We start from the raw sequence: 22,500 nt of genomic DNA on the forward strand, positions 1-22,500 counted from the left end.
GTGAGTCTTGGATCTGACTCTGCCACTTCTACCAGATCCTTGGATCCAGACTCTCAAGCTCCTACATTTGCCCATAATGCCATGCCTGCCTAACATACCTCAGATCTTCCTTCCTTCCTTCTCAGATCTTCCTTGCTGCCACCATTCGTCAGATCTGATCCTCAGGTCCGACTCGGCTGCTTTCTAAGCTTTAGGCTGTGAAACTCAAGCTCCTTCCCTAACCACAATTCCTTATTTCCCCCAGACTCAGTAAAAGTTTATATATATATATATATATATATATATATATATATATATATATATATATATATATATATATATATACACATATACACATACATACATACACACACACACACACACACACACACACACACACACACACACACACACACACACACACACACACACACACACACACACACACTTCTTTTCTCTACTTTCCATAATTCTCTGTTACTGTATAAAAAAAACTTAGAGGTAATATACTTTTCTTTTGTTCGGCGTCGCTGCCAGTTTCTTCCCAGGAGTTCTTCCCTTTCTCTCCGCCCTTCCTTTTCTTACTTTTCTTCAAAGAAAAAGAAAACTATGTCTGACAAGTCCTTAGGCTTTAAAAATGCACTTCCTGGGGGCACAAGATTCCCCTGTCTGATGCCTACAGGGAGCACAGCTGTTGTCTCGGTCCTGCTCATCTGGAAGCCCCCTCTTCGATTTGTCAGGGGTTCCACCAGAGGGTGCTGGCCAACCAGAGAAACAAACTGATTTTGAAAGGGCTTATTCCTTCCTCCGCCCCTTCTATGGGCTCTTCTACTTAAGAGGCTGAAACCCCCCACTAGAAAACATAAGGATGCCTGGGAACACAAGAAATGTTCCCCAGACAAGTCAGCCTCTGTTTCTACAGGTGAGCCTCCTAAGAAGGCCCCCTAGGGTGTCAGACCTGAAATCCTCAGATCTTAGTAAGTCCACCCTATCTTCTTCTTGGCCATGAGCTCCTATACCCACAGAGCTGCCAATTCTATCCACGGGTTCTCCCATTACAGAGAGACCCCCCCCCCAAGCCTTCGTCCAAGCCTCCCTCCATAGCATCTTCTGTCAGGTCCTCCTACAGTCTTTCAGAATCCGAGGTGGATGGATTGATGAGACAGTTTCTTCAGATAAAGATCCAGATGGGGGTTTTGCCAGCTCCGTCCCCCACCAGGTTCATGAGTAGACAGTCCCCCTTTAGACCTTTAACTCCTTCACCACTACATCTTCCGAAGTCAGAGTCCTTGGTTCCAAAAGCCCTGACACCTGAGACATCTGAGCCAATAGAAATTGCTTCTTCAACCCCGACTACTTCCCTGACTTTCTCAGCTCCAACTGCATCGGACAAGAGCAGCTTTTGGAGCTGAATTGTGGACATCGGCTCTGAGTGATTGACCTCGACTCTGAAGCTTTCGGAGCAATTGTTACCCCTTGGAGCTTTGGCGTTCAATAGCCCATCATCAACTTCCCCCTCAGAATGGGGGACCAGGAAGGCTCGAGGCTTCTCTGTCCCAGCAGCTTTGGCTTCGGGGAGATTGTCTTCTACTTCTCCGGGTCTGTCTGCATTCAAGGTAGTGGAGAGAGTCCACTCCTTACCTAGGAGATCCTCGGCTCCCACTCTTTTGGATCCATCCCTGGCCCCCATGGATACTACGTCTGAGGTCCCACGGCAGCCACCTCAGGGACAGCTAACCCAGCAAAGTCTACAGTTTCTTCCACCCATGGAAACCCAAGTCTCTTCCAATACGTCTCCGGATCACCTCACCGAAGAAGTACCCTGGACGAAAAGGTGCAGGAAGAGGCATTTGGATTTCCTAGAAGAATCCATTACAGATGACACTGATTTCGAGGAAGGGGGAGGATCCCCCAGATCTCCACCTGAGAATATCTCCTTTGGAGACAAACTACAGATCCTGCACCCAAAAGGTGGATGTTTTCCCCAAAACCATACCCACGGGGAAACTGTGTTCTGGAGACTTTCTGGTCCGACCCATCTACATCCTGGGTGTCCCCCCCCTGCAAATGCCCTCATCAGCCTAGTACCCAGCAAGGCATGGAAGGAACCGGACAATGTGAACCTATCCCCAAACTTGCAGATAGGATTCTTAGTGCCCCCACAGACCAACACCATTGGACAAAGGGTGTCCTGGTAGAGGCTATGGTTGTTGCAGCGGCCACCAAAAAGGAGCTAGCTCAGGAAAGCTCCACTGTCCATCCCCCTAACAGAAAGTCTAGGGCTATGGACCGATTTGGCAAGAGTGTTTATGCCCCGGCTACCTTTAGTTTAAGAGCTCTGAACTACCTTTCTAATTTCACAAGGCTACAGAGGAATTTAATAAAAGAACTCTCTAGCTCTGTCCCAGAGTCCATGTCTGAAGAGGAGCAGAAGACTTTTTCCTCAAGAATGGCCACTCTCCAATCAATTTCTAATTTGTCCATGAGGTTTGTATCTCATGCTGTGGAAGCTGCCTCAAGGGCTGCTGGTTCCAGCATTGCCATTAGGTTTCATGCCTGGATGCAGCTTTGTGACTTCTCAGAGCCCTTCAAGGCATCCTTCATCATTGCATCTTTTGATGGATCACCTTATTTGGTCCCACAGTGAGAGACACACACTCCTGAAGTGAGAAAGATGGAAAGACCTTGTCTGCCATCAGAATCCATTTTTCGACACCACTAAGCACCATCTCCAGGAATCAGCGTGAGGAAAAAAATTGTGGTTCAAGAAATCACAAGGTCTGTTCCAAGAATCTCAGGTAGACTTTCCCCCTAGAGGTAGAGGGGGAAATAATTATAGTGGCAGATGCCACCAGTGCAGCAGAGGAGGATCCACAGAATCCACGGTCTTGAGATTCATTCTCAGACAGGCCATTTCAGCATTCCTGAGGTATTGCCTGACTGTCCTACTCTGGAGGCAGTTGGGGGATGCTTCTCCTTGCACCCTGAAGCCTGGTATGCCATCACAAATGACCTGTGGGTGCAAATGATTGTATCCAGAGGGTACTCCATTCCCTTTTTAAACTTTCCCAAACAGAAAAGTTCTCTCCCCGATGTTCCACCCAATCAGTGGGAGTCAGCAGCTTTAGCGATCGCAAAGCTGTTAAGAAAAGGAGTCATCCAGAAGGTCCCACCAGATCAAACCAGATCAGGATTTTAGTTCAGATTCTTTTTAGTACCAAAAAAGACAGGGGATCTGAGGCCAATCCTGGACCTGACATCCCTGAACAAATCAGTAAAAAACTCAAAATTCAGGATGGTCATGGTCTGCTAATTCTGCCCTTATTGTAAATGAGTGACTGGATGTGCTGTATAGACCTAAAGGATGCATACTACCACATCAGAATAGACAGATGCTCCAGAAGGTATCTCCACTTCAGGCTGGGAGCCAACCATTTCTCTGAGTACTTCCCTTTGGCCTTACCACAGCCCCCAGGGTGTTCACCAAAAGCATGGCAGTAGATGCACCTCACCTGAGACTGCAAGGATTCCATGTGTTTCCTTACCTGGATAGTTGGTTCCTAACCCTGTCAACCATGCATCTACTCATCCAAGCTAGGGACTATCTGATAAATCTAGTCCCTGCCTTGGGCATAACTGTCAGTACATAGAAGTCTCAGTTAAATCCTGTTCAGATAATAGATTTGATTAGTGCTCATATGGATGCAACCAGAACCCAGGCTCTCCTCCCTTCAGACAGAATTTTGACTCATAAGACTGCATATCAGACAGATTTTAGCAGTAACTGACCCCCTGGCAAGGCTAGTACTCAGAGCTCTGGGCTCTCCGGCTGCCACGATAACCCTATTACTTACTGCATGCTTACACATGAGAATTTTACAATGGCTGTTAGTAGTCCAGTGGTCTGTCCACCAACATCCTTTAAACCATCCAGTCAAACTGTCACGTGTGTGCAGAGATTCTCTTCTTTGTCTCCCAGTTTGGCTGGGGGAGATCGGGCATTACCTGGGTCAGACAGTCCAAGGTACGTGGATGCAAAAGGAGACCAATCTGCATATCAGTGTCCTAGGGATGAGTGTGGTCCTTCTAGTGTTGCAAGCCCTCCACAACTTTCTTCCTCTAGGGACAATTGCTGTACAGACAACATGTCAGTGGTGTGGTGCATCAACAAACAAGGAGGAACCAGATCTTACCCCGTGTCAAGAAGCAGTGAGGGTGTGGCAGTTGGTCATGTCTACCAACCACTTCCCGACTGCAATGCATATTCTGGGGGAATGCACCATTTTAGCGGATATGCTCAGCAGGGTTTTACTGATGCCTCACAAATGGTTTTTGAAGAAATCATTGGCAAACGTGATCTTTCAAAAATGGGGTAACCCTGCTGCAACTTTGCATCCCCACACAACAACAAATGCAGCAGGTTCTTTACCCTGATCCCTCCTTAGGAACAGTCCCTGAGAGATGCCGTAGTTCATGCTTGGCCCTCGTCTGCTTTACACATTCCCACCCCTACCACTGATTCCCAGATTTCTCTAGAAAGCACACAGGTTGAAGAGCACATTTTCTTCATCGCCCCTTTTTGGCCTCGACAAGTCTGGTTCACCTTTCTTTTGTCTTATCTGATCTGCCCCCCCCCCCATGGACAGGGACAGTGGAACCAGCTCTAGACCTGCTCTCCCACCCGTCAGGGCAAACTCACCCAGATATTCCAGGCCTAAAACTAACTGCATGGTATCTCCAGTCCCAGTGATGGCAAGACTTTCCAGACATTCATCCTCCTTCCAAAAAAGATTCTAATTTCTTCTCACAAAACATCCACCAGAAAAATTACAAGAGCAAATGGATAAGGTTCTCCATATGGACTCAATAGACACACTTAGATGCTTTTACTGCCCCTATCCCTGCAATCCTAGACCTTCTGACTGATATTATCCATACAGGGGTAAGTTATTCCACTGTGAAAGTATAACTGGCAGCCATTTCAAATTACCGCATCATAGAAAATTCTTCATCTTTAACCTCCCCTAAATTGTGTAAGGCTTTCCTATGAGGCACTTTTTTACTTCACCCTCCAGTCAAGGATGCAACTCCACCTTGGGATCTACCTGTCATTTTGCAGGCACTAGTTCATCCCCCATTTGAACCTTCGGCCAAAGTAGATTTGAAATTCCTTTCTTGGAAAGCTGCTTTTTTAGTTGCTATCACCTCCACTAGACAATTTTTAGAGCTGCAAGCTCTTTCCTTCAAATCTCCCTATTTGATTTTCCATAAGGACAGGGTAACCCTTCTTACCAACCCTTCCTTTTTACCCAAAGTTGCTACAGAGAACAATATTAATCAGTTAATCAACCTACCAGTGTTCTTTCCCAACTTTCATAGCAGAGGAGAATATACACACCACCTCCTAGATGTTCATAGTTACATTTTTATCTAGATAGAACTAAATCATTCAGACAATCTGATCAATTGTTCATATTCTTCTCCAATATCAGGAAAGTTAAATCAGTTTTAAAAGTTAATTATCCAGATGGTTAAAAGAATGTATTTCCTTTGTATATGCATCTAAAGGTACTTCTTTACCAACACACATGTCAAAGCCCACTCTACCATGTCTATGTCTCCGTTCTCAAGCTTTCTGGTGTAGAGTTTCGATTGATGATATTTTTGCAGCTCCTTCTTGGTCTAACCCCCATATATCATTTCACACTACAAGCTTGTTATTATTTCCAGAAATAAAGCTGATTTTAGTTCTGCAGTGCTCCGGAATATCCTTCCATGAGGGGCACCCACGGTCAGTGTAACTAGGGACTCTGTCACACAAGTTGAGGAACGAATGAAAATTACAACATCAGATAAATAAATTATGTACTCACTGCAACGCTCTGTCCATGTTGTCCATTTTCATTCTTCCTCAACCTTCCTTCCCCCTGTCCATGCCTGTTAGGACTTGATGGAAATGCTAATGGGAACCATAATTCCTGTTTGAGCTCCAGAACTTTACTTTTCTCCTCTAATGTGGTAATAATAATTCTCTGTATATATATATATATATATATATATATATATATTATGTGTGTGTATATATATATTATGTGTGTGTATATATATATATATATATATATATATATAAACACGCCAAGGTACCAAAAAATCACCAGTAAAAAGTCCAAAGTACCCAAAGAAGGGAAATCCAGCCACAGAACAAATAAAAAACAGCTTTATTCCAATGAACCAAACCACATTAACGTTTCTTAACAAACTCCACAAAAACGTTTTCGTTTAAAGTACTTCATCAGATGCAGACAGCCAAGCAATATAGACTGAGGTTCCACAATGCGTCCGTCAGGATGTCACCATTTCAAATCATTAGACTTCATGCATCTTGATTTGATCCATTTTTCTTTCTCATTTTCTGATGTCTCATCCTGCTTGGTAGACCCTGGTGTTGCCACTGATAAAAATCTCCTTGAGTGAAGTGGATAGGATGATGAGAAAATTCCTCAGAGCTTAGATCCAGATGGGGGTAATCCTGTCTCCATCTCCCAGTGTATCTGTGAACCTGCCTGTTACTAGTACCACCTTTGGTTTCTCCTTATCCGGTCCTACCTTCTGTTTTGGAGCCTTCAGATCCAGGATCCCTGAGGTATCCTCAATGGATCTGAAGACAATTCTTTTTTTGATTCCAGTCACTTCCCTGAGCTATGCAGCTCCAAGCCTTTCTGAGCTGAAGCATCAGCGCCGGATCCGGGGGACCAGATTCGACTCTGAAGTTATCGGAGCCATCCTGACCCTCAGAGCCTCTGCTTTGTACAGTTTGGGTCTGAATCCATCCTCAGGTGGCGTGCTTACAGGGTTCCAGTGGCCGGGAGTTCAAGATTGTGGAAAGGGCCTTCTCTTTACCTAGAGAAAGCACACCCTTACCCCACACAGATCACATCAGTCTACCTCCTCCTCTTTGCTCTGAGCCTTGCTCTTCCATTCCACTGGGGCAGCCAGCCAGTTCAAGTCTCCAGTCAGTCTCTCTAGACTCCCCCATCTCTTATGATACCTCACTAGACCATCCAACTGATGAGGTTCCTTGAAAGAGAACATGTAAAAGAAAACACTAAGATTCCCCTCAGGAATCTCTCACTGAGGACTCCAATTTCAATGAAGGGGAAGGGTCCTCCAGATCTCCACCTGAAGACATTTTATTTGGAGACATTCTTGAGCTCTTAAAATAAAAAGTTGGTTGGTCTTTTGATACCCCTTCCGAAGAGGAGTAGGTGTTCCTGTAGGCTTTTGGGTCTGACCCAGCTACATCTTGGGGTGAACCCCTGGCTGATGAACGTAGCTGTCATTTCTCGCTGTGCGTGGAAGGAACTGGATACTGTGGAGCCCATCTCTAAGCATCCAGATATATTTTTTGCCCCTCCCAAGGACAGAACACACTGGAGCAAGGGGGTTCCAGCTGATGCCATGGTTGTGGTGGTAGATGTGAAAAAAGACTTTGCAGAGCAGTGCTCATCTGTCCATCCCCCTAACATGGAGTCCAGGGTCTTGGACAGATTTGATAAGTGCGTTTATGCTTCAGTGACCTTTGCTGTGTGGTCATTGAATTATTTTCCACATTTTACAAGATTGCAAAGAGATGTGACTAAAGAACTCTCCAAATCTCTTTCTGTGTCCATGTCTGCCAAGGACCAAAATGGAGTTTCCTAGCACTGGCCACCCTTCAGTTGATATCTAACGCATCCATGAGTCTGATCTCCCATGTGGTGGAAGGTACCTCATGGGTGGTAGGTTTAGGCATAGCCATTAGGAGAAATGCCTGGATGTTCCTATATAACTTTGTGGAACCCTTTAATTATTCATTTATCAGTGGTCTGTTTGATGGATCCTATTTGTTTAGCCCTAAAGTAAAAGATACACTCTCCAGATGTGAACAGGAAGGAAAGACCTTGTCTGCCATAGGGATACATTTTCTACCCCTCAAAGACCCTTTTCCAGGAATCATTGAGGAGGTAGAAAGATGTGGCTCCATAAATGCCATGGTCCTTTCTAAGACACACAAGAAGATAGTTGTTCAAGAGGCAGAGGAGGGGGCTATAATGAAAGACACCACCCCCAGAGCAGAGGTGGCCTACAGAACCAGGGTTTCCATGATTCCTTCTTGGACAAGCTCTACCAGCGCTCCTGAAAGGCAGCCCAACTGTTGTCTTCCGGAGGCAGTCAGGGGTGTTTGTCTTTGCACCAAAAAGCCTGACTATCCATAACAAAAGATTCTTGAGTGCAGAGAATTAAATGTAGAGGTTATATCATACCATTTTCCCAAATTCCCCCTACAACAATGAAGGGAATCCCCGATGTTCTTCCCAATCAGAGGGAAGTAGCAGCCTTAGAAATAGAAAAGCTGCCAGAAAAAAGAGTCACCCAGACCAGAGAGGATCCAGGACCTACTCAAGATTCTTAGTGTCAGAGAAGACAGGGGACTTGAGTCCCATCCTGGATCTCAGCAGATAAAACCACTTTGTACAATATTCAAGATTCCGGATGGTCATGGTTCAGTCCATACTGCCTCTACTACAAAAGGGTGATTGGAAGTGCTCGATAGATCTTCAAGATGCATGCTATCACATCAAAATGAATAGTTACTCCAGAAGGTATCTGCACTTCTGGCTGGGAGCTAGTTATTACCAATTCAGAGCATTACCCCTTGGTCTCACCACAGGCCCCATGATATTCACTAAATGCTTGGTGGTCGTAGCAATTCACTTGAGACTGCTGGGATTCCAAGTGTTTCCGTACCTAGGCAACTGGCTCCTAACTTCCCCAACCAGGCATCTACTTTTACAGGAAAGGTACTACTTGCTCCAGTTATATCTCCATCTAGTAATCCTGCATTCTTCTCTTCCAGCTCGACTAATATTACATGCCTTGGGAAACATGGCAGCAGCTATCACCTTAGCCACTTTAGACGAGTTTCACATACAAATCCTACAATGGACCCTGTCAGTATAGTGGTCCATTCTTCGTCAGCCTTTAATCACTCCAGTCAAGATCACACAAGCTTGCAAAAGATATCTTCTTTGGTGGCTTCACTCAAATGAAGTTTCTGAAGGCCATCCATTTGTTCTTCCCCTGCCCACGGCCACACTGACCATGGATGCCTCCCTCCTGGGGTGGTGGAGCACTACTTGGGAAGGACAGTCCGAGGTACATGGGCTCCAGAAAAGGCTAAGACGCATATCAATGTCCTGTAAATTACAGCAGTCCTCCTAGCATTGCAGGCCTTTCAAGACACTGTCCCCTCCTGAACAGTTGCTACTGAGGTGGACAAGATGTCTGTAGTCTTACTACATTAAGCAGGGAGGAACCAAATCTTATCCACTTTGTCAAGAAGCAATGAGTGTGTGACAATGGGTAATCTCTTTTGAAAGCTTTCTAATAGCAACACACATACTGAGAAAAGCCAACATGATTACAGACAAACTAAGCAGGTCTGTTCTGATTCTTCAAGAGTGATCTCTCAATAACAAAGTGGCGAAGAGAATTTTCCGTTGATGGGGCCAGCCATGCTGCGACCTATTTGCTTCTCCCCTGAGCAACAAGTGCAGCAGGTTCTCTGCCCTGATCCCTCCAACGAGGGAGTTACTGAGAGATGCTGTAGTCCATGATTGGTCCTCCAGTCTTCTTTATGCTTACCTACTGTTACCTCTCACCCCAAAATTTCTAAAGAAAGTATACTAGTTGAAGAGCACAGTTATCCTGATTGCACCCTTTTGGCCTCACCAGATTGGTTCCCCTTCCTCTGGCCTCATCTTCTACTTCCACCCTGGATATCTGATCCCAGTCCAAACCTCCTGTCTCACCCAACAGGTATGACCCATCTGAACATAACAGGCCTCAAATTGACTGCATGGTGTCTCCAGTTCCACTGATTGATAGGCAGCCCAAATTCTCCTTTCTGGCCAGTCATATATTTTTTTATCTTCTCAAACAGAATATACTAGAAAGATTTACAAAAATAAATGGAAGGGATTTGTGTTCTAGGCCCTTAATAGGGATCTGGACCCCCTTTCTGCCCATGTACCAACTGTACTTGATTTTTTAACTTCAGTTTTCAGTGAAAAAGCAGCTAACTTTTCTACTATTAAGTTCCAGTTGGCTGCCATTTCAGATTTCCATCTAGGTGAAAATAATTCTTCCTTAGCTTCTTCTAAGTTATGTAAAACCTTTCTCAAAGGAGCCTTTCTACTTACACCTCCACTAAAGGATCCTACTCTTCCTTGGGATTTAACTATTTTTCTTCAAGCACTGGCCCAAAGTCATTTTGAACCCTCAACCAAGTCAAACCTAAAATTTTTGTTTTGGAAAACCATTTTTCTAGTTGCTATCACATCTGCTAGATGAGTATCCAAAGTCTAGGCTCTGTTTTCCAGACCTCCTTACCTGGTTTTCCACAAAGACAGGGTAAGGTAGCTTCTGAGTATAATATTAACCAGGTCATAAACCTCCCAGTTTTCTTTCCAAATTTTTGAAACAAGGGAGAGTACATGCTCCATCTTCTGGAGGTACATAGTTTTTATCTCCATAGAACCAAAGATTTCCGGAAGTCTGACAAGTTATTTGTATCCTTCCCACCTAAAAGATTGAGCAAGTCAGTTTCTGAACTTAAACTGGTTAAATGGTTAACTGATTGTTCCTCTTTGTCTATGGTAAAACAGGATTATCTTTGCTTAAGCCTCCTAGAACTCATTCCACTAGGTATATGGCTGTATCCTCTGCTTTTTGGTCAAGAGCTTCCATAGATGACATTTGTGCAGCTGCCACTTGGTCCAATTGTCATACTTCTTTTGCTCATTACAAATTGGATTTGGTTTCTAGGAACACAGCTGCTTTTGGCTCCTCCGTACTCCAGAATATCCTTCCATAAGGTTCATCTAGCCTGGGACTCTGTCCCATCAGTTGAGGAATGAATGAAAATGACATTAGATAAAAAAGTTATATACTCACCATAATGTTACATTTGTATTGTCCATTTCATTTTTCTTCAACTTCCTTCCCTTTGCTCCTGGATTGGCCTAAGGGTTTCAGTTTGGGAACTGTTGTTCCTTGTTTGGACTCCAGCTCTTTTTTCTATTTCTATACTTTCTTGAATTCTATTAAGATATTGTAGTACACTGTCTCCTATGGGTAGCAGACTCAGTCTGAGATATGTTAGGTGGGTGGGACATTGGGTAAAGGGAGAAGTTTGGGGTTTTTGATCCAAGGATCTGATAGAAGTGGTCAGATCCGAGACCCATCATTTGAGGAAGAATGAAAATGGACAACACAGATATAATGTTATAGTAAGTGCATAACCTTTTCTTTCCCCCCAATTTGAAGTGACCTTTAATCCTAAGTAAAGAGTCACCAAATGAGGTGTCCTCAGATGGTGAAACAGAAGACTTGTTGCCATCAACGTTTGTGTCACGCCTAATGGGAAGATTAGTCCAGTTCTTCCCCTTCCCTCTATGGGGAGTCATCAGCCTTCCCTGAGGAGGATTTCTCTTTCTCTTAGGGGAATGAAAAATGCTGAATGTTGATCTGCACTTAGCTGCAGGTTGTGTCACCTGAAGGAACCCCTGAGCCAAGGCAGTCACTTCCAGAGAATAGCTGGGGGTAGGGTGGGGGGTGGAATTGGTGAGGAGCTACCCATTGCCTGAGACCCACACAGCTGCAGGGAGCTGGGTGGGGCACCCTATATTTTGAGTCTTCTTAAATGGGGTTTCCACCTTGAAGGCCAGAGACTAAGGCTAGGATTCCTGAACCTCCATGTCTTGACTGTGAATGTTCTCCATGACTAACATAGTGGAGACACTGCACATGAGGACCTAGCGCTGTAAAAGTACTTCAGTAAAGCCTCTGTCCTCAGTTGCATTGTCTAGATCCCTGAATGCCTCTTCCTTACAGTACATTTCTAATCAGTGAGGTTCGTGGTGAACTGGAAGATGCCATAGTGGTATGAGTCAAAGCCACAAATCTCTTCCAGTCTAATTAGTTTTGCAAGGAATGCTCCCGTCTTAGAATTTTCTATGTAAACCCTTGATAGACTTTACAATTCTCATTATCATGTTCTGGGTCTAAACAAATAATGCATAAACTATAGTAGCCTTTGTGTGTGGGATCTGACTCCCACAATAGCATCTGCCTTCTTGCTTTGGGATGGACATGCCCTGAAGTATCTTACCAGGCATCTAGCCCTATTGAACTACACATAGTTAACCAAAATGAACAAGTCACAGTAAATGTTAAGAAAAATTTCTCCAACAGGGTGTATATCTAGCTGAGTTCTGGGTAGGCAAACATCAGCAGATTGCAGCTGTTAAGAATTGGTACACATGCTGTTAATTGCAGCAAGAAAGATCTGAAATGGTGCAGACAGACAGACAGCTCTGCACAAGGAATATCTTTATATTCATAAAGAGCAGATAAATGCCTGACTTAGAGGGGGAAAGGGCACTGAGCACTGGAAACTTCATGGCTGAATTCTCAGTAGGAAGGACTATTGCAAGACTAAGCTATATAAAGAACATCAAATATTTCAGTACAACTTTCCAAGTTAAGATGGAATTAAGACATAGAACTCCTAAGTATTTGAAGTTTTAAAATCAGCATAGCATTTATAGCATCACGTTATAAAGACATGCGTTTGGAGCGTTTCTCCCCGGGCCTCAGCTGAAAATTGGCTTCGTTCCAAGTTGGACTTTCCCGGTAAACAAATGTTAAATAAATCTTTCCTTACTAAGAAATATTTCATATGAAATCTACCTCTAATGTCCATTGCAACTTGACATTAAATATTGAGGCCTTCACTGTGACTCCATACTGGTGACATTATGGAGCCATTTGCTAGTCATCTGTCTGTGAGGCAGGCCTTCATGCAGAAAAAGTGGATATGGTAAATAGTTTCAGTAGAGTGTGCATTACCTTTAAAAAACATCCCTGAGCATAGTCTGTACCTGACAATCCCACACAGTCAGGCACATGCATGTAGAAGAGATGCTTTTAACTTGTAGACAGTTAACCATTTAGGCAGTCCCATCAGACAATAAAGAGTTATGTTGCTATTCAAATTAGTTGTCGACTCACGGTTGTTTGCAGTACCTTAGACTCACTGTTAACATTAGCACTATAGCACAATTTAAGCCAAGGGAAAAAGTCTGGATTTTGACTCTGCAGTCCATTCTCTTGTGGATGTGTCTCATAGACGTTGGATGTGTTTCTTGTGCCTCTGAAATGCCTAATGTCACATTAAACATTGTTAAGTAAAGTAGTATTTTTTCTTCTATCTAGGAGCCACATATTTACAGTTAATGGGTCTTCCATTTAGTCTTATATTAGCTCACAAGATGTTCAACAGTTGCTTGGGTGTTATTGTAGGAAAGCAGAAGCTGCAAGCAGAGAGTTCATTTCCCCAGTCTTGACAAATGACTTGGTACCCTTCCCTCCTTTAGCATAGTAACAGCTGCTTTGCTAGCCCATGGTATTGGAGTTATGAAGTACAGATTCTCAATTGGAACCATCCAGACTTGTGACATTTATATGCTGCAGTGTGCACACATTGCAGCTCAAGGCCAGTTTAGGATAGATGAAATCCGTCCTCTACAAAACATTTTACAACAGATTTCCAGAGACAAGGTGTACACCTTTTCTTTATACCAGGGTTGTGTGGCTGATGAAAGGGTCTGCTCCCATGGAATACTTGTTTTTTATTTTAGAATATTGCCTGACAAAGTGACAGAATATCTGTCTGGCAGCATCAGACAGAGAAAATTATAACGCAACTACGACAAGAAGCATCACTGATGGAAGAATGCTGAAAAACAGAACAGATTATCATGAATGATGGTGATCATCTTAAATACGTAGAAAGATAGATATGTTAAAAATAATGTAGAAAGAGTATCAAAACAGACCAAGATTTTTCATACACTATTTACAATAATAAACTAAAAATATCAGAACAAGCGGAAAAATTTGGAAGGTATGCAGATAAATGCAAAGGAGACGTACAAAATAAGAAATTCAATAATGACCCAAAAAGATTTTATTGAGAATTGAGAAATAAAGCAAATGGAATAGAAACATAAAAAATAGGTACATTTTGGAGAAGTATTTATGAAGACCATGTTAAACGATGTTAATATACTGCAGGCAGGGTTAACGTAGACAAATGATTGGTGCTAAAGCCATGTATTAAAGCTAAATGTAAAAAAATGCATTATTATTCCCTTTGGGAAAGCTGACATCCCTGCTAATTACATTATTCATTTCATTTCATATGCTAATTTCATTTGCTATAACCTTTGGACATAAAAATTTATATTTTGCTTACAAACTTGTGCAGTTTCGTTTTTGAATGTACAATGTATTTTTGGTCTTACATGGAAAAACTGAAAGCCCTGTCACTGTATTCTGTCTCCTACAGAGACTGCCACTTCTCTGGAACAAGCTTCCAGTTCATGTGAAACACAGCCCCTCCCTGACCATCTTCACATGCAATGTAGATCAATGGATGGGTGACAGTAAATTCACATCTGGGTTGGTGTCCATGTCCTTCCTGGACAGAGGAAGATGGTATTAACTACCATAGACCCTTACCTCTATGAACTTCACTCACCTAACTACCGACAATTGGCGCAGCTTGGGATAAATATGGCTAGGCTTGTAAGAGCTGTAGGGCCGTTAGCCTAGTAACCTTCTATGAACCTATAACAGAGATGCTGAATGGATAAAAGAATTAAAAGAAGTGGTAAGGAGCTCTAATGTAGAAGGACTGAAGAGCTATAATGAAGATGATTTGAAATGGGATGAAGTAACAGCCAGAGAAATTAAGACAAAATTAACAAAAGATCCTAAATGGAAAATCGTGAGATCAGATGCAATACCTAACTTCTGGCTGAAGGTATTAATGTCTTTACACAAGAGATTTAACCTTAAGTAAGAATTATTTATATGTACATCCCAAACAAACACAGACATGGTTAACAACAAGGAAAACGATACAACTCCTTAAGATTGAACCTGCTATGGACCAATAACTTGCCTTCTGAAAGAACGCAAGTTATATAGTGGAATTGATGCAGACAAAGTTTATAGTCATTTAAAAAAAATCAATTATGGTAGTAGAAAAAAGGTATTAAAAGGAAGTAGTTGTAAAATGGGGAAGAATGTATGGCATGGATGGATTACAAAACATTTCACAGGATCTCACATCCATGGATAAATGGAATGCTTACAGATATATGAGGTACATCCTACACTAATCAGTTACGTCACAGTGACTATGTTACACTAGAAAAACACTTTGAAGCTAAGCCATGACAAAGCAAATTGTTATCCCCAGGATAGAAATTCAAAGGAAGATATTCAAGGATAATTTGTTGTCACCACTGTTGTTTTATCTTGCCCTTAACCCATTAAGCTGTTTCCTTTATAGGTTAGACTATGGTTATAATTTTACTCCTAGAAACCAAATGTGTCTAAAGACAATGCATACATTTTTTGTGGATGATTTAAAATTGTATGGTGTATCAAACAAGGATCCGAAAGCACAGCTGCAAATAGTTAAAATTTTATCAAACTATAAGAGTGATATTTGGTCTTGATAAATGTACAAAAGCAACATTTATAAAAGGGAAACTGCAGCACCAAAAAATGTCACCCTGGAATAGGTATGCGGTATAAAAGAACTTGATCAGGAGGGAATGTATAAATACTTGCGAGTAGATGAAGGGTCAATAGTAAAACATGAACAAATGAAAATAAAACTCACTAAAGAACAGTTCAGAAGACTAAAACTAATATTTAAAACTGCTTTAACATGTAGGATTAAAGCTCAAGCTATAAATCAGTTTGCTCTTCCTGTTCTGTCTTTGAGCATTGGTGTGACAGACTGGCCATAAAAAGCAATAAAACAGATATGAAAACAAGAAAATGTGTCATGCTTATCAAATGGTGTATAAAAACAGTGAATAACAAGATTATACATCTTTTATTCTGAAGGAGGTATGGGACTCCTTGAAATTGACTGTTTGTGTAGATATGCAGTTGTGGGACTCATACCTCTCAACCGTACCGAATTCCTCGGCATTTACCGGTTTTGAGGTCCAAACAATGGGGTGCCACGAATTCCAGAGTGGCCCCCTTTATTCCTGGCTTTTTTAAAATGATTTGTTTCCGCTGCCGTCATCACATGCAGAGGCGTGCGCAATGATGTCAACTTCATAAGCAGCCTGTCGGAATTGGCTGAGGGCTTGAGGGGTGTGACTGACTGATTCACTTTGTTTATGGGCAGAAAGTAGCGTGCATGTGTTGACTGCAGGTCTGCAGCGGTGTTTCCCTAGCTCCTCCAGGTAAAGGACTTTTAGTTTTAGCTGCTAAAGCACTTTTAACTTTAGCTGCAATGACCATTCTGTTCTTTCCAGTCCAGAGGTTTTATTCTTAAGTGCTGATGATGATATGGAAGCAGGACCATTCAGACTTTGGACTATTATGTGTGAATAGTTGAATTTTACGTGGAATAACGTGACCGTTCCGTTCTTTCTGGTCGCACGCAATTGCAAGCATTTTAATTACTTTCCATTTGGAATGATAAGCATTTGAATTACTTTCCATTTTTTATTTAGTGTTGGAATTAGGAATTATTGCTGCATTTGAAGGTAGTGTGTGTGTGTGTGTGTGTGTGTGTGTGTGTGTGTGTGTGTGTGGCTAAAATGCACCAGTTAGGTATAACTGGTGGATGTTCTTCATCTCACATTGCTGCAGTCCTAACACTTGGGGTAGTCCGCTGTCCCAGTCGGCCCGAATACCAAAGTATAAGGCTGACGTCGGTCAAGGCGCATTTGTCTGACATCAGGACGTCAGGGTACAAATGCGCATGACCGACGTCATATCCTCAGTCTTTTTTGCTGCATGGTCCGATGCAGAAGCAGTATTGCGAGTGCAGGTTGGCGTTCTGAAATTTTCTGAAGTCGGAGTTTCAAACCGAATCAAAGTTGGCGAAGTACCCCGTTGGGGAATATTTTGGTTTTTTCTTGCCTCAGTATTTAACCGGATGTCAGAAAAAGTGAATAACTGTATTTCTTGTGGGAAACAGATACCTCATAGAGATTACCATACATTGTGTATACCTTGCTTAGGGCCTGAGCACGACGTTGTTGGCTGTCGCTCTTGTGCTAGATTTAACAAACGCACTATTAAGAGAAGATTAGATTGTGCCAGGTTAGTTTTTGGGGTTACTTCTTCCAGGGCAGGTGTTGATTCTAACAGACAACACTACTGTCATGTGGTACATCAACAAGCAAGGGGGAACACATTCTTATCCTCTATGCAGGCAAGCAATGATTTTGTGGGAGACTGCGCTCAGCTTGCAGCTAAATCTACAGGCAAGGTTTCTGCCAGGAGCACAGAACTCCTTAGCAGATGTGTTAAGCAGGCAAATCATGGATCCCCACGAGTGGAAACTGGATCTTCATGTATTTCGACAATTGACAGTGTCCTGGGGAACTCCAGACATAGATCTGTTCGCTTCTCCACTAAACCACCAGCTGCCAAAGTTTTGCACGAAAAGGTTTCATCACACAGCTTGGAAAGTGGATGCTCTTTCGTTCAGTTGGGAAAATCTTCATGTGTATGCCTTTCCTCCTCTGCCTCTCCTCCCAAAGGTACTCCTAAAGGTCAGACAAGACAAGCCAAGGATGATTTTGATAGCTCCAGATTGGCCTCGGCAACACTGGTACCCATTACTGAGGAATCTGGTAAGGAAGCCTCCATGGCCTTTACCTTTAATTCCACACCTTTTGTCTCAGAGGGACGGTCATCTCCTCAATGTCAAGCTTCACTCTCTTCATCTAACAGCCTGGCATATTCTGTTTTGAACCACAGCAGGTCTCAACTTCCTCAACAAGTTTTGAATGTGATTATGGAAGCCAGAAGGCCTAGTACACGTAAAGTGTATGCAGAAAAATGGAAGAGATTTTTATTTTGGAGTGCAGCAAAGGATTTGGATGTTTCTGAGCCTAATTTGAGTGTGGCTCTTCAATATCTTACTGAGTTATTGGACAAAGGTTTGTCTTTCTCTTCCATTAAGATTCATGCTGCAGCAATTTCACCTCACTATGATTGTGACCCACCATTGTTTTCTCATCCTTTGTTCAAGCAATTTCTTAGAGGGGCAAAGAATATAAGACCCCCACGTAGAGCTCCTACTCCTGCTTGGGACCTCAATTTTGTGTTGGAGAAACTTAATCTACAACCTTTTGAGCCTCATGGCTACTGCTGAATTGAAATACTTGTCATGGAAAACTGCTTTTTTGTTGGCCATTACTTCTGCAAGAAGGGTTTCTGAATTGCAGGCCCTTATGGCGGTTGAGCCTTTTTTGATTTTCATAAGGATAGGGTATCATTACGTACTAATCCTTCATTTATGCCTAAGGTGGTTTCTAGTGTGGCTTTAAACCAAACTATTCATTTGCCTACTTTTTATGCAAATCCCCAAAATAAGGGGGAAAAGATTTTGCACACTTTAGATGTACACAGGCAGTTGCGTTATTATTTAAGCAGGACTAGGGATTTTAGGCAGTCTCAGCAGTTGTTTGTTTCTTTTGCTTTGAGTTCCCAGGGCAAGCCTGTGTCAAAACAAACTATATCTAAGTGGATTGGGTTTTGCATTGCATTCTGTTATTCCCATCATGGCAAGGAGATTCCAGCTGGAATTAGGCCTCATTCCACGAGGGCTACTGCCACTTCAACAGCATTTCTAAGGGGGGTGGCAACTAAGGATATTTTGGAGGCAGCTACTTGGAGTTCAGTGCATACTTTCTCCAAGCATTACCACCTTCCTCTCTATTCTAAATCCAGGGCTGGTTTTGCCACTGCTGTGTTGCAGGGCATTTTGGCAACTCCTGCTTCATTATAGTTTAGCCATCCTCCCTTACCTCTGCTTTGGGATTCTACCCAAGTGTTAGGACTGCAGCAATGTGAGATGAAGAACATAGTACAGTTTTGTACCTACCATAAATGTAGATGTTCGAAGATCCACATTGCTGCAGTCCAATACCTCCCTCCTTCCCCTCTGTGTTTAGGGGTGGTTGTGTGGGTGGGGTTCTATTTTTGTAAATTTGTATATATTGTACATATATTAGGTACAGGAGTGTTTGGTGTTTTTTGGTTTTGGCCTTATCTTTTTAGGGTCTTCTGACATCTGGGGCAAGAAAAGACTGAGGATATGACGTCGGTCATGCGCATTTGTACCCTGACGTCCTGATGTCAGACAAATGCGCCTTGACCGACGTCAGCCTTATACTTTGGTATTCGGGCCGACTGGGACAGCGGACTACCCCAAGTGTTAGGACTGCAGCAATGTGGATCTTCGAACATCTACATTTATGGTAGGTACAAAACTGTACTTTATGGTTACTCAGGCTCAAACCCTGTACCTTAGGTACAGGAGCCTGAGTTCTCTACCCATACCACCACTTCTGATTGAAGAAATTATAGCTCTCAACTGTACAAATTTTCACAGAATGTCTGGAATGTTTGGCTCATACTTTTGGTCTCTTCCTCTTAAAATTTGGATAGTGCAGTGGTAGTGTTGTCACCTCACAACAAGAGGTTCTGTAGTTCGATTCTTGGCTGAAGTGCCTTCTGCGCAGAGTCTGCATGTCCTCCCTGTGTTTGTGTGGGATGTTCTTCATTCCACATTGCTGCAGTCCTAACTATTGGGTAGTCCGCTGTCCAGTCGGCCCGAATACCAAAGTATATGGCTGACGTCGGTCAGGGCGCATTAGACTGACGTCAGTACGTCAGGGTACTAATGCGCATGACCGACGTCATATCCTCAGTCTTTTTTGCCGCATGGTCCGATGCAGAAGCAATTTTGCGAGTGCAGGTTGGCGTTCTGAAAGTTACTGAAGTCAGAGTTTCAGACCGAATCAAAGTTGGCTAAGTACCCCGTTGGGGATTATTTTGGTTTTTTCTTGCCTCAGTATTTAACCGGATGTCAGAAAAAGTGAATAACTGTATTTCTTGTGGGAAACAGATACCTCATAGGGATTACCATACTTTGTGTATACCTTGTTTAGGGCCTGAGCACGACGTTGTTGGATGCCGCTCTTGTGCTAGATTTAACAAACGCACTATTAAGAGAAGGTTAGACTGTGCCAGGTTAGTGTTTGGAAAGCGTTGTAATTATAAAATGCCGTCGGATGCTCCGACGCCGGCTTCGGCCAAAAAGCGCAAGGACAAAACGGCAAAACCTAGAGGGGAAGAACCGACAGTCCCAGACGTCGGTTCTTTGGAAGGCTCAGTGGAGCCGGAGGTTCTGCCGGGTGTTTCTTTGGAGTCTCAAGAGACTTTACTGTTACAGGATGTATCCTCTCAGGAAGTAGGCCAGGCTGAGGGGGCTTCTCAGGTGGCTGTTCTTCCCTCTCTTCCTAAGGTGGTTAGAGCCTCCCCTTCTGTTTCCAAGACTTCTTTGAGAGGCAGGTCAAGTTTAGCTTCAGTGGGGGTTTCTCCTAGTGCTTCAGGGTCTTTACCTAAGAAACATATGCTTAAAATGGCAGAGGATTTGATTACTATGATAAGAGGTTCTATGCCCCCTCCTGATAAGAGGCCTAGGGTGGAACCTGAGTTTGAGAGTTTTGAGCAATGTTCGGAGGCTTCTGAGTCTTCGGCTGAAGACTTGCAGGAGTTTCCTCCTTATTCTGATTCTGATGTGGATGATTCTACTCCTTCGGCTTCTCCTCCTGAGGATTTTTCATTTTCAGAGACTCTGCATTCCATGAGGGAGCATTTTAAATGGGAAGGTCAAGATTTCTCTGATTCCAGGAAAAGGCTTAGGGAATTCTTGTTTTTACCCCAGCATAGGCCTTTAGCTATACCTCCTGTTTTGAATGTGGTGGAAGATGTTTTTGCAGAGGCTTCCCTGAATCCTGATTCTTTGCCTCCTGCCCCAGTTAAACCGGATAGGTATTATAGGGTGCCTGAAGCTCATAAGTATCTTTTTAAGAGTCCTAGGGCAGACCCGGATACTGTCTCTCAGGGGCCTAAAGGTGTGAAGGCCTCAGTTGTTAAAAATCCTGTCCCTCCTGATAAAGAGGCAAGGGCTTTGGATAGATGGGGAAAGAAAGTGTATACTTCTTCCACTTTAGCCATGAGGGCGTTGAATTGTCAGTTTCACATGTTAAAATATCAGAATTATCTTCTTTCACAGTTGAAATCTAAGGTGGATGCTCTGGCGGAAGGTATTGAGTGTAAAGAGTTGCAGGATTTAGTTCATGTGTCTGAACAGGTGGGTAAACATTCCTTGCAGTGTGGTTTTGATGCTGTGCAGGCCTCCTCCAGGGTGGCTGCCACTGGTTCTGTTCTTCGTAGGCACGCCTGGTTGAGAGATCAGAATTTAGCTGAGCATGTTAAGACAAGGATTTTGGATGCTCCTTTACAGTCTGATGTGTTGTTTGGTTCGCCTGTGGAAGCAGTTTTAAAGAAAATGGAGGACAAGGCTAAGTCTATGCAAACTGTTAAAGATTTTTTGCAGGTGCAGCCTCCGAAGTTTAGTAGAAATTGGCCTACTAAGGGATGGACTTATCCTGCTTATGATTCCCAGTCTAGGGGTAGGTCTAGACGTGGTAGGGGCAGAGCTCAGGGTTCTTTTAGGCCTAGGACAGGGAGTTCCCCTGCTCAGACTTCTGGTGAGGGCAGGGGTCAGTCCTTTCGTAAGCAGACCCAATGACCTGCCTTTTCAGCTGCCAGTTCATTCTCGCCTGGCAGCACCGTTGGGAGGAAGGCTGTCTCTTTTCAAAGAAAATTGGGATTTTATTACCCAAGACAGATGGGTTCTGGATATCATTCACCACGGTTACAGGTTTTATTTCCATACCTTGCCTCCTTTCAAAGGCATGCCAGACATTCCTCCTCTACAAAGACAAGAGGCTCACAAGCAAATTTCTCTGTTACTCCAAATAGGGGCCATTCAGCCAGTTCCTGTGCCAGAAAGGGGCCTAGGATTTTATTCTCGCCTGTTCCTAGTACCGAAGAAGGGGAACACGTGGAGACCAATTTTGGATTTGTCTATCCTCAACACTTATCTGGACATTCCCAAGTTCAAAATGTTGACGTTACAACAGCTTTTACCTCTGCTTGGCAAAGATCACTGGATGGTAACTTTAGATCTCAAGGAAGCTTACCTTCATGTGCCTATAAGACTAAATTGCAGAAAGTATCTGCGTTTTCGAACTGGAAATTCTCATTATCAGTTCTCTGCATTGCCCTTTGGCTTATCTACTGCGCCCAGAGTATTCACGAAGGTTCTGGCTCCAGTGATAGCTTACTTCAGGCTAAAAGGAATTCAAATCTATCCTTACTTGGACGATTGCCTGATTCTGGCTCAAGAAAAGGAAGACCTTCTACAGCATTTGGAATATGTCATAGCAGTGCTAAGATGCCTAGGGTATTCTGTGAACGAAATAAAGTCCAGTCTAGTACCCTCTCAAGACA

At 43.2% G+C, this 22,500-nt stretch overlaps 1 protein-coding gene across 4 annotated transcripts in view; it reads left to right on the forward strand.

The window, feature by feature from the left end:
- The window catches only part of LOC122807756, an 815,279-nt gene that overhangs the window by 468,606 nt on the left and 324,173 nt on the right, over positions 1 to 22,500 (forward strand). The window lies entirely within an intron of this gene.

Source organism: Protopterus annectens, chromosome 7.part1, assembly GCF_019279795.1.
Source record: "Protopterus annectens isolate FY-2018-M chromosome 7.part1, PAN1.0, whole genome shotgun sequence".
Lineage (NCBI taxonomy): Eukaryota > Metazoa > Chordata > Ceratodontiformes > Protopteridae > Protopterus > Protopterus annectens.